Source organism: Erigeron canadensis, chromosome 2 (assembly GCF_010389155.1).
Source record: "Erigeron canadensis isolate Cc75 chromosome 2, C_canadensis_v1, whole genome shotgun sequence".
NCBI lineage: Eukaryota > Viridiplantae > Streptophyta > Magnoliopsida > Asterales > Asteraceae > Erigeron > Erigeron canadensis.
Window position 1 is genome coordinate 36,201,033 of NC_057762.1, and position 6,011 is coordinate 36,207,043.

At 35.1% G+C, this 6,011-nt stretch overlaps 1 long non-coding RNA gene across 1 annotated transcript; it reads left to right on the top strand.

Moving 5' to 3' along the window:
• Nucleotides 1-1,408: 1,408 nt before the first annotated feature.
• On the top strand, nt 1,409-5,742 carry LOC122589531. Its single transcript, XR_006322277.1, has 2 exons — nt 1,409-4,014; nt 5,346-5,742. It is a non-coding gene; the product is annotated as an uncharacterized LOC122589531 (long non-coding RNA).
• Nucleotides 5,743-6,011: the final 269 nt, after the last annotated feature.

The window sequence follows — 6,011 nt, forward strand, 5'->3', positions numbered from 1 at the left end:
GGCCCTCTATGTGACCCTTTACTTGACAGTATGCTTTTCAATTTAATCTAAGGACCATTTACAAGATCTTTCCATTGTAATCTAAGGACCCTCTGTGTCAGTATGCTTTCGTTGTAATATCTATGTCAGTTTGCTTTCCGATGTTTAATATGGACCCTTTCCGTCAGTATACTTTTAAGAATCATGGATGGTCTTTACACACTATTCAGGAATCACATTGTTGATCTTTGTTCAATCGATGGTTTAATATCTTCGACAAAGCTCTACTATAGAAGTTCCTCATTTCCACCTGAAATGATGAGCTCTTTTAGCAATGCTAGGATGTAAACCGTTGTCCCTCTTTGCTGTGTCCTTGCAAGTGGAAGACTTTCAGTAATTCCGAGAGGTTCTTCTGTAGTATTTTATGTGCCTACAAGTACAGGTAAAACTTTGCAGCTAGTTTTTCACACTTAGTTTTCTTGATACCCATAACCATTGACAAAACACAATCTCACCATAGTTGCCTATATGTCGATAGCTTTTGCTGGTTTTTTGTTTTTATGGAAAATAATCGGTAACTTGAAGTTTACTTTATAAATACATTTTTCAAGTAGTTCATTGGTATCGCAGGACCATATTAGTATGCCAACCAATTTAATTTATGGACCCTTTGTGTATGTATGCTTTTCTATGAAAATCGAAGGACCCTTCATGTCAGTATGATGAAAGTCTAAGGACCCTTCATGTCAGTATGCTTTCTGATGAAATTCTATAAGGACCCTCCATGTGAGTATGTCCGACTAAATTCTAAGGACCCATTACATGACACTATGACAGTATGCTTTCGAATTTTATCTAAGGACCCTTTACATGACAGTATACTTTCCGATATAATTTAAGGTCCCTCTATGTAAGTATTCTTTCTATTTAACCTTTGGACCATTTATGTCAGTATGCTTTTCGATATAATTTACTGTTAGTATGATTCCCGGCATATCCTAAGGACCCTTTCCGTCAGTTTACTTTCAAGAACTTTGGATAGTCTTCTCTCACTGTTTGGCAATCACATTAATGATTTACCTTATATTGTTAGATGGTTTGGTATTTGAGCAAAGTTCTGATATTGAAAATTTCACATGAAATTGATGATCTCTTTTAGCAAGCTATGGTGCAAACGATTGTCTCTCTTGGCTGTGTGCTTTATGGTGTATAAATTCGACCCTTTCTGTCAAGGAAATACATTTGTTGATGATTATGGTAATCACATTGATAATACACAAATAAACGATTAATCATGACATTCAACCGAAGGGTTAAGTGTTAGAAGTTAACCAAAAACTTTGGTTATAGTGGCAATTTTAGCCCGTAACTGAACTGATTCCGCCTACATTGCTAATTAAAACAAATTGAAAGATGTTTATGCACGTTTGCATCACATCCAAACACAATTCTTAGTGATGATGTATTATACTTGTTATCTGCTTGTTATATAGGCAATAACAATTGGGAATCTTACCATTTATTTCACTGAAGATTACACATACAGATCTTAGAGAGAAAAAGCTTTAGCTGTGCTAAAATATCGATGTTATTCGTAAGTGGGAAATAATGATGGATTTGTGTAATGGATGAAGGAAATTTAGCATGCCTTTACGAAGAACATTAGATATTTTAGGACAGATACATGTTTATATATGTCTCTCTTCCAGGGTAAAGTTTCTCTACTTTTTCTAACATGTTTTTTGGGGGAGATTTATATTCCTAAATTGCCTGATATTGACCCTCAATTACAAAGAAACGCAACACCTGCATTCAATGTGATGGATCGTCCACCTACAAGTGAACTCCATCAACGATAAGCTTACAACTTCGTCTTCTTTTCTTGTCATTTTAATAATGCATTATCTGGAAGAGTTAGCATTGAGTTCTTGAAGTGGATATGATGATCAGTTGAGTAATCAATATTGTGTAATCTAATTACCATGCATTTATATAATTCCTATGTTAAATTTACAAAATGTAGGTGCTTTTAACAGTAATACTGCTACCTAGAGTTCAGAAATCATTGTATCAGTACAGCGTATTTGATGGATCTAAATATATATTACCACTTGGAATCGGTAGTTAGTGGATGAAATATCGATAGTTTTGGGATTGTTAATTGGTTTAATAAAATATTGAGTAAATGGTATCCTAAAAACAGTTGTATTTGGTTATAGATTATATTACTGTCATTTTTCTTTATCTAATTTGATTTCTATTTATTTCTTCAACCAGTGCCATTCATATCGAAAAGCCATCAACCACCATCTGATGTGCAATACAGCGCTATCTTTCGATGGTTGATTGGTTTTTTAATATAAAACGGTGATCTTGGAGGCATGTTTTTAATGTGATTATCTGTTTTGGGTTTCCCCTGAAATTGTTTAATTAAATTTGTACTGATTTCGGTTTATTTGCTCGCAAGGGCTTTGATTATCGCTATGATTTTGTACAGTTTGTTTTATTTTGTGTTTTTTCTATGCATTTAGTCTTCTTGATACCTTTTATTTCAAAGAATGACCATCAACAAAACACAACTCCACCGTAGTTGTCTTGTCAATAGCTTTTGTTGGTGGTTTTTTGGAAGTTGATTTGTATCTCAGGACCCTTTTTGTCAGTATGCTTTCCAATTTAATCTAACGACTCTATGTCGTCGGTATTGTTTTTGATGAAAATCTATAAGGACCCTATATGTCAGTGTGCTTTACGATGAAAATCCAAGGACCCTTTACATGACAGAGAGAGTATGCTTTCCTATTTAAGCTGAGGACTCTTTACATGACCTTTTCGATGTAATCTAAAGAGACCCTCTATGTTAGTATGCTTTCGATGTAATCTTTGGACCATTTTATGTCAGTATGTTTTCCGATGTAATCTACAGACACTACCTGTTAACATGGTTCCCAAAGTATTCTATGGTCCCTTTCCATCCGTACACTTTCAAGAATTTTGGATGGTCTTTACACACTGTTCAGGTATCACATTAATAATTTACCTTATGTTGTTCAATCGATGGTTTGGTATCTGTGTCAAAACTCTGCTATTGAAAATTCCACATGAAAATGATGAGGTCTTTTGGCAATGCTAGGATGTAAACCATTTCCCTCTTTGTTGTATGCTTTAAAGTGGAATACTTTTAGCCATTGTTTGTTCATTTCAACGTATAGATTTTAGACCTCCTAGAATAAAAATAAGTCATGTGATCTCTTGCTTGCAGTTTTACTGATTAAGGCAGATTTTTTGCAGTTGTCAGCAATTTAAGTTTTCTGAGAGGTTCTTCTGTAGTAGTTCTACTCATACAAGTGCAGGTAAAACTTTGTATACTGAAGCTACAGCTGTTGCTACTGTTTCTAGAGGAAGGGGATTGTTCCATACCATTCCTCTCACTGCATTGGCTATTCAAAAATTCTGAGAGTTTTGGTATTAATTACTTCTGCATCTAAGCAAATAATACAAGTTATATATGAAGGAAAAAGTTTTCTTAATGTCATTTGTTTTAGCTATTCGATACATTTTTTACTGTGATGCTTCTGGAGAAGACAATGTTGGTCTCCTCATCGGAGATTCTGCCGTCCACAGAGATGCTCAGGTTCTAATAATGACCACTGGGATTCTATGAAATATGTTATATCAGAGCTGTGTATGGTGTAAGTTCTTCATATCTTTCTATTGTTATGTATTGGAATCCAAGCCCCAACCTTGTCTGCAAGTACCGGTATTACCTTTCCTTTTTGGACAGAAAGTGGACTTTTCCTGTTGATGTGATTGTTTTGGATGATGTACACTATCCAAGTGACATATTCAGGGTATTATCTGGGAAGAGTTACTGTGTGCTTTTCGTGTCCTAAATTTATAACAGGAAGCAACTGTTAGATGTGGTTTAACTGTATGTATATATTTTTATAGGTCATTTATTGTCCAAAAGATGTTCAACTAATATGATTGTCCGCGACAGTAGCATACCTAGATGAGTTATGTGGTTGGATCAATCAGGTATATTGCTTTCCTAATGTTAGTAAATCAAAATCAGGTAATCAGCTGCAAGTCAACCGAGTGTGGGGGATAATGGTTGGAATTTGGATTTAATTATGCTGTTTGAGTGTTTGACAATTTCTAGTAATATGAATGACTAATAGATTAAATGGCCAAAAGCACATACTTGCGATAAATGATAGATGTCTTGTGAAATTTGACTAGAACTATTACAAATTGGGCGACAATGAATAGGTAAGTAGCTAACTTTATATTGCTCTTAGATAAGTAATTTTTTGTAGTACCTGTACGAGAACTAACTGATAATCTTAAATGATTATTTCACCACTAATTAATCAGATTATAGGCATGGAAAACTAGGCAACTAGCTATATTAAAGTTCTAATTCCCAACAACTAGATAATATTCTTTAAAGCTTGAATTCAAACATTTCCCTACAAGTGGTTAAGCGTTGTTTTTTATGTTGGTATTAATGTTTATTTGTTGCAGCCGTTAGTATGTGGTTGCCTCACTTTCATGTAAGAACTATTTTGGCCTGTTTTTTAAACTTATTTTAACTCGGTAACTACGTAACTAGCCTCTTAAACATTATATCCGTGTGTTCTAGATCATTAAATAGAGCTGGTAACATTGACAAAACTTCCCGTTCCTTGGACGTGGCATCTTTCTACCACAACTTTGCTTCCCCTTCTCAATGAGACAGGAACCAGCATACATAGGTTACACTGCAACCCAAGCAAACGTTTTCTTAACGATGCATGCTCTACTTTCAATGCATGTACACATACACACACAATTAAAAAAAAGTCCTCTTTGCATTTGGGAACCAAAAAAAAAGATTAAATTTGCTTTGTTGTAAATTGTAATTTTATTTTCAACATGACGGCTTTTTTGCGTCGCCCTATCTTGCTAGAGGCAGATTTTGGGAAAAACAAAACAACAAAGCGAAGCTCCCTCGGCCGTCATTGGCGTGAGAGCACTCATTGGGCTAGGGTGGCCCCATTTTAGTTAGAACTGAAAAAGAAGTTTTTTCTATTCGAAGATTAAGATTTTTAGAAAAATAGGATACTATTACTATATTTAGTCAAAGAATCCATTTAAGAGGTACCCCAAAGAAAAAGTTCCATGGTTGTGCCTCATGGCACGACAGCACCCGTACTATTGAAATGGTTCGTCGGAATTTCTTACTTTTGTTGGATCCTCCCTATCTCTTAATCGAGCTTGTGCAGGTAGATCTTAGGAGAATAATGTACCATCTCCATCAAAGAATGACATACACATTAATCGATCACAAGTACAAAATTTCTATTAATAACTTCATAAAATTTCAGGTTGCTCGAGTTATAGATACAGGATTGCACTCATAAGACAAGGGACAATCTTACCAAAAAGATGTGTTATGTGGCAGTTCAGTATGTTAATTATTAGATGAGTGTGGGATGACTAACGAGTGAAGTGGATCGCATTGAAAAGCTAGTAAACACAGATGTTTCACCTACTAGTTCAATCAATTGTATAGTATTTGTGTCATAGTTCTAATATCGAAAATTTGATGTGCAAACAATTAGCTCGTTCAGCTAGTATGCTATGATGTGAACATTCGCCCCTTTCTATTACTGTCAGGGATAAAAAGTTGTAAAAAAGAAGATATATTGTGGGCTTGGTGATCACATTGATTATTTATCTTGTCCAATATATGGTATGGTAGCTGGTATTAAAGTTTTCTTATCCAAATGTAAACCATGTATACAATCAACCCCAATTGCAGTTAGGGATAACAAAAATTTCCGCACTCAATGGGGAATCCGAATCCCGGAGTTGACAGGCCGAGTTGACTGGGGATGGGTATGAGAATGTGATTTCATTACCCGATGGCGTGAGGATGGGGACGGGGATGGGAAACCATAAATCCCCGATCCCCATATTTGATCCCGAAAAAGTTATATATATTTAATAAAATCACATTAAGTTTTTATTATTTATGGGAAGTGGGACTA